At 36.5% G+C, this 12,758-nt stretch overlaps 1 protein-coding gene across 2 annotated transcripts in view; it reads left to right on the top strand.

Moving 5' to 3' along the window:
• Fbxl7 (F-box and leucine rich repeat protein 7) overlaps positions 1 to 12,758 on the top strand; it is a 387,648-nt gene that overhangs the window by 153,971 nt on the left and 220,919 nt on the right. The gene's annotated exons all lie outside the window — the stretch shown is intronic.

The raw sequence follows: 12,758 nt of genomic DNA, 5'->3' as shown, positions 1-12,758 counted from the left end.
CTATAAAAGACAAAAGGTAACTAAAAACCGTAGACTGAATATATAATAGAGGTGTCAACTTGAAAAATATAATAAATTTAGTGAATGAAACAAAGAGTTTCAATTAGAGAATTGCCATGTGTCCTATCAAATTCATTTCTATTAAATGATTAAATTATCAATAGCATTCTGTAAATTACTTGTATAATTGGTAAATGATGCAGTGTATGTGGTATAGAATCAAATGCAGTTAGAAAAATTGGCTAAACTGGCATTATAAAAATGGAAATGAGAAAGATCTCATTCCTAACCATGTGGGGGAAAAGCACCATAAAATACCCAGGAATGAATTTAATGAGAAGACTATATGAAGAGAACTATAAAATTATATTGATAAACATAAAACCAGACCCAATAAACAGAGGACAAACCATGTTCCTGGATAGAAAGACCTCATGTCATCAAAATATCATTCCTTTTGAAATTAACATATAAAGTTAATGCAGTTAGCATCAGAATTTATTTATTTTTCCTCTTTTGGAATGCATACAGCGATTATAAAATATTTATGGAAGAAGAAACATGAAAATTGCTGAGAAAATGTTGAAATGGAGCAATAACAAGACAGTTAGCTCTACTAGAAATTAAAAGTCAACATAAAAGAAAACAAAACAGTACAGTCCTGGCCTGTAATGAATGGTTGTGTAGAACAGAGACCATTGGACATATAATTAAAGATGAAGACATAAGTCAGTGAACAAATTATATATCATTCAACTAATGAGGAGGCATAAGTCAGTGAACTGAGTATATATTATTTGATTAATTAAACTGAGAGAATAAACTATACTTTTTGAAGATATTAAAATGTGATTCCTACTTCATTGTACAGCAGATTACATGAGAATGAAAAATCTGACTGCTGAAACAGACTACAACAGTCCTGGAAGATGCTATAAGAGAATATTTATGACATCATTTGATGATTTTTTTTCACAGTAAGATCCAAACCACAAATATATAAATAACAACAACAACAACAACAACAAAATAACATACTTGATTCTATAAAATTACAAAACACAGTGAGGCAAAGTCTCCATGCAATGGGCATTTTAAATGTTTACTGACTAGTTAGCAACCACTGAATCCAGTCATGTGCTTGGGGAATTCTCTGATGTATACATTCTGTCTTCTTAAGTGGAAACAGCAGATCTACTTTCTCAGCCTCCCTTGCAGCTAGCTCTGTGGCTTTAGCCACAATTAATGAGTATCCATTCTAAAAAGTGTGCTGTGAACAAGGAGGTGTCTCATGGAATCAATTATGTTGAGAGGACTGAGAACATGTATGGAGGGCACCAGCAAGGACAGTGGCCTTGTGGAGTGAGAGAGAGCAGACCACCAGGGGAATGATGCAGCATCTTACTGTGGCTATTTTCTCTTGCTTTGTCTCCTCACGATTCAACTCTTTGATTCTCCTGGGAAACTTTGTGATATATCTAGTAGCCTAATTTATTTGATCATAGCATTTCGTTGCTGTGACCAAAGGACCTGACAAGAAAAATTTAGAGAAGGGAAAGTTTATTTTGATTCATGGATTCAGTTCACAGTCAGCCAACTCCATAGCTCTGGGTCTGTGATGTAGCAGAACAGGCATGACAGAGGAAAGCAGCTCAGGACATGACAACAGGGAGCAAAAAAGAGAACTCTGCTCCCCGGGGACAAAGTTGAAAGACACATCTCCAAGTGACCCACTTGCTCCAACCTCTCCTCCTCTGCCTAGAGTTACCACCTATTTAATCCAATCAGCGTATCAATACATCATTTGGGTTATGACTTACAGTCCAACCATGCCACCCACAAACATTCCTGTATTGTGGCACACACAAGCTTTTGGGTTCACCTCACATCCAAACCATAACAGCTCTTCATAAGTCCCATTCTTGCTTAAACTAGTAATAGTGAATTTTGTTTACAAACCAGTAATTCTGCCTGAATCACCCCACAAAAGGTCAAATGACAAATGATCAACTGGGAGAAGATAATTACCATCCAAATAACAAAGGGTCAAATCAACTAAAGAATTAAAAAAATAATAAGGAAATGCTATAAACAGGCAATGCACTGAGAGAAAAATTGCAAATAAAATGCTACATAGCCTCCTAGATAATTAGGGAAGCAATTAAAAAATTAAACCATCAAATTTATTAAAACTGAGAATATGATTAGACTTCAGGCTTTATAAGAATACAGGAAAATAACTACTTTTATTCTGAGTTGATGGGGCATGTACAGGCTTGGAACATCATGACCTGGCAATGTTTTCACAGTTCAAATGTGGATGTTTAGTGAGCTGTTATTTTTGGTCATAGAAATTTATCAACAAAACAAAACAAAACAAAAACACAGGGGGTTTAAAATATATAAACACATGCACATGTAAATCTATACGAGGATGTTTATCACGGTTTTTTTTTTTTTTTTTGAATAAGAAAGATCTAGACATGACTCATGTGACCATCAGAAGGCGAATGTTGGTGTAGGGTAGACTTTGTCCACAGCCTAGAACTTGACATTGTTAAAGTAGGACTAGCTATATTAACTTGGAAGAATATCCTTGACAAATTATTAAATGAAGACATCAAATGATGATGTTATCCCAATCTAGAAGATTATTCAGTATATATAAACATAGTTTTATAAGCAAAGTCAATATTATAGAAGATATACACCAAATTGTTAATAGTGCTTATATTATGGAGGAGCTATTAGATGTGGGAGGGAGAAATTATAAACTTGACTTTAGATATTTCCATAGAGTTTACATTTGGCACAATTGCTTTTGTAAACCAAGTGACTGTGAAAAATGCATGATGGTGATTTCAGTACCACCACCACAGTTTCACTCAACAGCATGCTATTGCTATTTATAAGATGGAGAGGTCTGTTTATTCACTGTATTTTGCCTGCTCCAACTCCCTGAGGGATGAGCGTCACCTCCAAAGGCAAGAGTGTCCCAATCAGTCAAGGATTCTCAATCCTAGGCCAAGCTCTGATAGAAAGATTTTGAGTCTTCCCACCCCCATGCCCTCTGAAGAGTAAGATCTTTCATCTTTTACTTTCTCACTTCCTGAGTTTTCACATATTTGCAAAGAAACTGAATAATCACCATTCCTACCAGTTACCAAAGCAGAACAAAGTTCAGTGGAAAGGAATTGGATGCTAGAACTTGAAGAAGAGAAAATTATTAGGGAAAAAAGGGCAACCATTGAGCTCCCTTGCATTTTCTAAGGGGTGTGAAGCTTTCTTACTTATCTCTCCAGCCTCCTATTAAATTATAAAGGGCAAATAAATACATTGTTAATTTAAGGTTTATTATTACCTACATATAAGCATGAGATCAGAATTATTATGTAGCTAAGTTGGATTGATAGGTAGGCCAATGTATGGAACATTGATAGTGAGATAAGTGCATTTTGTAGACCTCAAAGTATAATCTGACAATTTTAAACGATTCTACACTCTTCTTTATTTTCCTGTTCTTCTTTTTTTAAAAAAAATATTTTTTTTTTATTTGTAGTTGGACAAAATACCTTTATTTTATTTATTTTTGTGTCGTTCTGAGGATTGAACTCAGAGCTTTGCATGTGCTAGGCAAGTGCTCTGCCACTGAGCCACAACCATCCTATTCTTCTTTTAAGTCTGCAGAATCTGTAGACTCTCATTCCTGACGTTGGTAATTCTTCCATTCTTCTCCTGGTCTCCCCTTTTCCTCTTCCTCCTCTTTTTTCTCCTTTTCTCTATTTTTCCCTTTATTTCCTTGTGCATCAGCCTCTCTAAAGGTTTAGCAATGTTCTTAAACTTTTTAAAGGAAAAGATTTTGATTTCAGTTATTTCTCAATTACATTTCCATTTTCATTGTATTGATTTCTGTTCTTATGTATTTTTTTCATTTGCATGAGGTTTAATCTTATTTTCTTCATTTTAGTCACTTCATGTGGCTACCCAGGTCATTGGTGCACACTCTCTCATATTATCTGATACCAACCTTTGATGGTCTAAGCCGCACTACAGTCTAAGGCTCCACATTCCTTCTTTCATCTCTCCACAGGCAGTGGCCCTATGTCGTGTTCTAAGGGCTCGCCCATCTCCTGCAACTCCTTCTACATTTTACCTCCCAAGTATCATCTCCCCAGTAAATCACTTGCTTGTCTCCTCCTTCTGGAGCATGTTTCTGTGATGACCCAAACTAACACACACAGTGATCATTATTAGTGACAGTTTAGTTTTTGAAAAGGGGACCTCTTTAAAGGAACTTAAATATAAAAACTGCTCTTCTTTCTTTAGGGAGACTTATGCATCTTCATTGCACTGATGTCAGGCCTGTTATGTCATGTCTCCTGCTCATAAAATGTGAGGGGGAGGTTGGGTGTCACTCTAGGTGGATGCTTTAAGAGATATCCTTTGGTTTAGCTTATTTCTCTCTCTCTCTCTCTCTCTCTCTCTCTCTCTCTCTCTCTCTCTCTCTTTTTCTTCCACTAAGACCATAGAATGGAGAATGCTGAAGATGTAGATGTGATGTAGCATGGTTAAGGGAAATGAGCTTGTGTGCTGTTTAGGAGAATCTTGCTGGAGGAGATTAGCACATATATTGCATAGAGCAATCTACTCTAACAGATAGTGATTTTCATTAAAACACCTAAAGAAGGACTGTCCCATCTAAATCAGGCCAAGAACTGAAGTTGAAGTTTTCTGTGAAAAGTAAAATAAAATCACTGATAAAATTTCTAATTTTATCATTGATATAAATGAGCCTTGCTCCATCTCTTTTGTTTAAAATTAAGCTTTTCCCTCTTTGGTTAGTCCTTTTTCTGCTGCGTAACTCTTCCAAAAGTCGTCCTTAGACCTTACTCCAAAGTGGAGTAAGGGATTACGTGGGCAACTTTACCGTTGTCCTCTTTAACTGCCCTTTCAACTTCATATGCAGGGGTCTTCCGTTGTTAGGACAAGAAGGAGAGTCCTGGGCCAAGTAACCAAGAGTGATAAATGCGTCATTCCATCCCAGCTCTGCCTTTGCCCCATTGGGACAATTTCAAGTGTGTCGTTAGCTTCTTTTGTGGTAGAAAGACTGCAGCTTCTCTAATTCTGCAGGCTTTATCTGCTTTTCTACAAGGTTTCATAGAATCTTATATTCTTTCTTAATCTCCTTAACTAAATCCCTTGAATTCTAACTAAGCCAGACCCCTTCTTCCTCAATATAAATTAATTCCACTTAAGGCAATAATTCAGTTTATTTTTCCTGAAAGTTTCACCCATATTTCTTCAGCTAATCCTCTCCTATGTTAGAAGTGCTAAGTAAACTAAGAAATTGGTTGGTGAGGTGTAAACATATGCAAATATATATATACACACACACATATCACTGATTTCTTAATCCACATATGTTTATCACCTTATGATAATGAATATTTCTAAGTTTTAGGAGTCACCATTAATAGTTATTAACTGAATTTGTGTTTGAGACAACACTGGTTCCCCTCTGCCCATGGATGAGTCTGTGGGTACAATGACATGGCAGTTGCAGGTGTAATAAACTTGAGTTCTCCCAGGGTTGTGCCAACTGTGGTGCTGTTTGGACTCCCAATGATGAAATGGAACAACAGCAACAAAATGTGTTTGGATGATTTTGTTCTTTCAACAGAGTGAAGATCCAATTTTGATTTCTTGGGTCATCTTGAAGACTTGACCTCTATCTATTAATGGGGACATGGGCAGGGAAAATTACTTAACCCTTTAAAAGAATATTAATTAGGTTCTTTGGGTCAAAGAGACATCTTATTAACATGAGTGTTAAATGTTAGATGTAAATGTTTACCGCAGGTGTGGTATTATTCCTGTTAGTGCCAATAATACCAATTGATATATACATACTCTTTAAAATAAGAAAAAGTAACCTGAAATGATTCCATGACTAAATTCTGGAAAGTGTTAATGAGAGCCACTTCTTTATTTTGCCTATCTTTCAGGGACAGGGAAAGCCAGGGAACTTACACCCCGTATCTTAATTCATAACGTTTGACCCTATATGAATACAACATAGAGGGATATTTTCAAGACATCTTAATGTCCGTAAGTGGATTTATTCCAGGAACATTAGCAACCAAAGTCTTTAAACTGCTTGAAAGGAGTATTATTTTAAAGAGCTTTCTGTCTTCAGATACCCTCAAAGTTTGTTTTATGTGGCTGAAACACCTTTGACCACTATTACATATCTTTTTCCTCCTGTTTAAAATTAGAATCTATTAATAGTGTTTTCATTCTGTTTCTAAAAATAATTCTGTTTTCACAGAGGGATATTTTTATGATGGAAATATCATCCTAGGAGGTCTTTTAAAATCTGAAGTTATAAGTTCTAATATGATTTTATAATTTATTTTCCTCAATTTAATTTTTGCCATTTATCCACAGCTCCTTTTATTTATTTATTTTTCCTGTTTTGGAAAATGTATTTGATTGCTATTTTTAGTGTCATTTGACTGTTCCACCAGATTTTCCAGATGATCCAAAATATAATTTGAGGGAGACGCTGAAAGGAAATTGAATGGAGTTTTCTTGGACCTTTAAAAGCCATTGAGGTTAGGGAAAAATGCTAAATAATCAACTGAATGTAATCTAGTCATCCCTCAGGATCCACGGGGAATTGATTCCAGGACCCCCTGAGGATACTAAAATCCAAGGATGCTCAATTCCATGTAACTCATGCACATCCTTCATGTACTTTTAATTATCTGTAGATTTGTTAAAATACCTACTACAGTATAAATGCCATGCACATAGTTGTTTTACCATATTTTAATGCAGTAATTAAAAGAAGAGGTCTTACAAGTTCAGTACAGAAAGAATTCTTTTCTTTTTAGAATATTTTTGATCCATGGTTGGTGGAATCCATGGATGCCTAACCTGTAGATATGTGGACCAACTGTGGCGCCAAATGGTGAACTATAGTTATCTGTTAATCATGTAGTCACCAGAATAAAGTTTTGGAATTAGGCAGGGGCATTAGTGTATAAAACAATGATAAACATTGAGCATGAAACACAGAAACACATTTTTAAGCAGATGTTATTTTTTGAAATGTATTTTGTCCTTTGGAGTTGTCCCATGGTAAGACTATACACTGATTCCAAAAATGTTACCACTGCTTAAATATTTTGGGGGTCTCCTTGGAATTGTCTTCAGAGTCCATGAGCTACAGAAGAAAATTAATCTTGTACTTTTAGTATTTATTATACCTCATTTTGACTCCAAATAATATATTCAAGCCTGATCATTTTATTTGTACAGTTGGGCTTTTAATTATTTTTCTATTATAAATAAACACATCTTTTAAGAACAGAGGTTTTCTGCCATTTGTGTTTTAACTGTTTTTAATTCTCAAGTTAATTCCAAAAGGGAGAGATCCAAAAAATATGTGGATCAATGGCAGCTTTCTGGAAAAATCATGTAATTCCCTGAGTGGATTATCTTGCAAGTGAGAACATGCATTTGGACATAAATCTAGTGCTTTAGGGAAATCAATCACATTGCATTCTAATGTTATAGAAGGGAAATTTAAAGTATAGATTTTAGAGGCCTGCAAGGTAGTTAAAAAGGAGTTCCATTGCTTATTAACTGCTTGGAATTAGGTATTGTTCTGAACTATCTACTATGTTTTCAGCTTCTAAATCAGAGTGTAAAAAGCAATCTAGCAGATGAGATAAAAAAACTTGTAGTAACCCATTACTGGGCAAGAGTTCACCCCAGCTTCAAAGTGATCACATTATCGATAATGTTATTGATGCCAGAAAATCTGTCCATCCTCTTGGCTGGGAATGTAACTCAGTGGTAGAGTACTTGTCTAACATGTGCAAGATCCTGGGTTCAATCTCTAGCATAGGAGAAAAGTAAGGTGTGTGTGTGTGTGTGTGTGTGTGTGTGTGTGTGTGTGTGTGGTTATACATATGTATATGTACATATATATACATATATAGAGATTTTTCCATAACCCTTAACTCATAGAACACTTTATTTAGCTTCTTATTGATATTATGGATATCAATCTTACATTACAAAATCAAATAAATGTATGATGAGGTTTCTTGAAGGATTTTTGTTAAGGACCAGACCTGACAGTGAATGCTCAAAGGGTTGTTCAAGAATATCAAGGTTAGGGCTGGGATTGTAGCTCAGTGGTTGAGCGCTTGCCTTGCCTATGTGAAGCACTGGGTTTGATCCTCGGCACCACCTAAAAAAATAAATAAAACAAAGATATTGTGTCCATCTACAACTAAAAAAGTCTTTTAAAAAAAGGAACATCAAGGTTATTAAAGGAAGACACTAAAAACAATCATGAGGTTGCAAAAATATCTTTAGAGATAGTTTAATTGTACATAGTGAATCCAACCAGGTTGTGCATAGGGTTTCTGTTCTGAAAGCAAACTCACACTGTGACCTATCCCCTTACTTCGGGGAATAGTTCCAATCCGCAAAGTTCATTATCATAACTCTGAGGGTTTGGAATTTCACTGTTTATGTTGTGAGTTTTTGGTTTTAACCAAAGAAAGGAGAGGATGATTGTTAAATTTCCGAGCTATAACACAACCCTCCCACCCCTGGAATTGTGTTAGAATTTAGCTTCATCTCTCCTGACCACAAAAATGAAGTGGATATCCCAGGTAGTTATGATAGTCTGCCATCTATAGAAGGTTTAGTATTAACTTATATTATAAGAAATAATTATGTTTTCTTAGTTAACGCAAAGATTTTTTCCTAGATACCTGGTTCAGATTGCAGGACAGATCTCTAGGAGGATCTCTGGAGTTCACAGCCCTGGAGAAATGGCAGCACTCTGCTAGGTGACTGCACCTGACATCAACACACTTTCCCACAACACCTCCTTGTACTGCAGCAGGCTGTGTCCAGTGAATTATCTGCATTTATTTTGGAACACAAAATAGATCAGCAATCAGATGTATTCCAGTACGTATCAGGGGATGTTAACTTTTTCTAAAACAAGAAACTGGGTCAAAACCTGCTTTACCTTCAAAAAATTAAGTTTTATTTTACTCATAAGTTAATTGAAAGTATTTGTTTTTGTACATGAACTGTGTGAATCAAATTTCTTTTTTATGATATACATTTGATAAGAGATGTTGCATACACAAAGCTTTGTTCTGAATTGAGCCATTATCTGAAATAAATAATGGAAGATATACAACTTACTACTGAGAAAATTTAGCAAATAAAACAATCTTGTATCATCTCAATTTTTCTGGGTGTTTTGGGATAAAATGTTGTCCTTGTAAAGGCCTGAGTAGTCTGTTGAGTTGCCTCCATTCACCATTTCAATTAGTTTATATAAGTACTCAGATATTTTATCTACTGACTGAGCTGAAATGTCAGGTCATATTTGAACAGTTTATGTCATCCATTTGGAGGACACGTGCTACAGGATGCCATTTCCTCTGCTTGGGCCTCTTCCACATGCTGCTCCTCCTCTCTCAGGAGGCTTCTATTCGACTATTATTCTTAGATTTGTTGGATTCAAAACTTGTTAACAGGCAGTGCATAAATCCCCACTCTGTAGGGACTGAGCCGTTGTATTAAGGGTACAATCCTAAGTATTGTGAATGTATTTTGATTGCTTTTAGTAGGACCATTTGGTTTATAATGTGCACGCATGTTCACTGTTGGTTTGGGTTAGATTTTTTTGGTGCATCAAACAAAAGGAATGAGTGGTTATGTCATTCCTGGGTTATTTTTCATTCTTTCTGTGCATGCAATTTGGCCACCAGAATGGAATCTGGGAGTGGCATCACAAGAATGAGAATACAAAGGAATACTAACGGAGACAGGGTTGTTATAAAAGTAGAGCTTTCACTACTTCCAATCACCTATCACACATAGTCTCCATAAATCGAGTTCTCCATATTGGTAATAATTTCTATATTATTTCCATCCAGCTTTCTGGATCTCCCCTCCCTGTTTGGAGTCAGATGGATCCAGAGAGGCTTAGTTTAGTCTTTTAGGTCTTCACTGCCTCTAGTGCTCTTTAATGCATGTGCTTTGAATGGTCCTCTCCCGAAGAGCCTTTGCAGACTCTCAGGCTCATAACAGCCATTCCCAAACTCTGTTCTATTTGGTACTTATCCAGCATGTAATATTGCCCAGACGTCATTCTTTGTCCCATTGCTGGTAAAGCCAAGGCTGAGTATGTTTCCTTTTTACTGAATATTTGAAACTATCAATACAACAGTAAGAGCTGTGACTTCGAATGGGTTATGATAATACACAGCATCTGATTACAAAATGATCTGATTACAAAAACATTCTTTTTCTTTTAAAAAATGGAGTATCTTCCTTGCACTACTATTCTGTGACACACACTTTGGGAAGTGATGAGCTATAAGTTGAAGTTGTAATTCTTTTGTCACACAGGCTACTGCAGAACTTGTGAATTTTCCTCCTACCAGTCCCCTCCTTAGGGATACCAGCCAATGGTATGGTATATTGACCACACCAGCCAATACCAGGCTTTTACCCAGTGATCACTCCGCTGATTGACCACAGAATATTCACATCTTTCTAGGTTATTGTTCTCCCCCAAATCCCTCAGCAAACTTCTAATCCTGCTTTAAGACTTGATTACAGAGAATCCTGCCACTAGAAGTGTTTCTGACAACCCCAGGAAGCTCTTAATATAGAAAAATCCATTTTCAGGGCTGGGGTTGTGGCTCAGTGATAGAGTGCTTGCCTAGCATGTTTGAGGCACTGGGTTCGATTCTAAGCACCACATATAAATAAATAAAATAAAAGTATTGTGTCCATCAACACCTAAAAACACATATTTTTTAAGAAAGGCATTTTTAGAGCATCTTAGTACATGGAATATTCATGTTCTGAGCATGCCGCTCTTCTGAATACTGTTCATTATGCAGATATTTATTCCACGGCTTGGTCATTCATTGCTTCCATGATTCTTTCCCTGACCATCTTCTTAATTCTTAACATTTTCACTCCTGGTGTGTGTCATCGCAGTACTACATCTCTGAGTAGTAAGTCCATGTTCAGGGGCTGCACACGTTGCCTTAAAGGTCTGTATTGTGCTCTGAACTTCAAGGCTACAACTTTTGCATTTTTAACTATACCAATGTTTTCTACCCAATGGTTTGTAGTGGGAGAGTAGTAAGTTTGGAGAGTGAGGTGTTTTCATTTCTCTACTCATGTCATCTAACTTCATTGAGGCTCACTTTGCTTGTATATCAAATGATAAGACTGAAACAATCTCTGGGGACACTTTTCCAACTCAAAAATTCTATGCCTAAGCCATTTTTGCAGACGTGTTTTAAGTAGCAAGTTGATTTGGAAGTCTTAGATTTTTCTTCCTCACTCTTCACCTGTCATATCTGATTGGTTTCAAATTCTTTCTAGTCCATACTTTTTGATCCTTAAAATGCAATATGATATTGATGCCAAAGTTTTCATTGTAGTTTGTAATCTGAGAAGCAGAAAATATGGTTGTGTCTTTTTAAAACATCTGCGAAAGTTTTTGTTGTCATATTGTTAAAAAAATCTCACTCCAACTTTTCAAGATGATAATTTCTGGTTCTTCCTAGCTATCTCAGACAGTGTTATGGAGAACATTTCTTGTGGAGAAACAAAAGGTTCCCATCTAGTTAAATGTTTGATTTTCTTTGATATGCCCCACAAAGGGCTCATCTGTATGTTGAGAGGGCTTCCTGCTTTGGGCTCTAGTTTCAAAAGTAGGACCCTGGGTCACAATGCTGCAGGGCCCTGTTGTTCATGAGGGGCTGGCCAAAGAAAACACCTTTTGGAGCCCTTGAAGCAGAAGATGAAATGTACACTTTTCAACTAGGAAAGAGTTCATGAACTGGCCCCCAAGAAAATGGTCCACACGGCAGATCCTGGCTGCAGTGGAAGCAGGTTGTCATTAAGTAGACTCCCTGGGAAACTTCTGGGGAAAAAGTCTGCACTCACCACTTGATATTCTTTTACTACACAAACACAACTTCAATGTGGCCCTCGACTCTAAAAGAGACACTTTCTAAAGCGGATGTCAAGTTCTTGTGATAAAAATATGAATACAACGGATCTCTCTAATGTTGTTCAAGCATCATGATCATCGTCTTCCTCAACAGAACCAGGTAAGATTATATCTCTCCAGAACTGTGCTTTGTTTTTGAGGTAGAGAAATAGGTGTGGAATCCAATGGATGTTCTCAAGCAATTTCTGGAAAGAGGAGATAGCAAATGGGTCCAAATAAGTTGTAAATGTTGCTAGTTTTATTCCTCTTTGGTTACTCAATGGAATCTTTTTGAGTTTGGGGAGAATTTTATAAACTTTATCATAAGCATCAGAAAGTTTTTCAGTACAAGAAGTATGGTTCAGGGCATGTGTCTCAGCCAACCACATGAATTTAGTTACTCATTTACTGTCTTGATCAGACATTTAAAAACACTAACATTAGTGGGGAAGGGATAGTAGCAAATGCTAAATTTTAGTTCTTGTCCAGTCTATCATCCCAACCCCTCTTCCTCTAAGCTTCATGATCTAAGAAAGGTGACAGCACGGAAAGTTCTTTCCCCTGGAACATTAACCATGCCAACCTTTTTGCAGAGGCTTAATCAAGAATGCAGCTTTGCTTCTCTTTGGGTCCTACGCCTGTTGCACAGAGGATGAAGCTGTCCATGCAGCTCCACAGACAGCCTTGCCAAGTTGGC

This window comes from Marmota monax, unplaced genomic scaffold, assembly GCF_021218885.2.
Source record: "Marmota monax isolate L192 unplaced genomic scaffold, Marmota_monax_Labrador192_F-V1.1 WCK01_AAM20220418_F8-fsc00120, whole genome shotgun sequence".
NCBI lineage: Eukaryota > Metazoa > Chordata > Mammalia > Rodentia > Sciuridae > Marmota > Marmota monax.
Note: the sequence above shows the minus strand (reverse complement) of the source record. Positions and strands in the feature narration are given on the sequence as shown.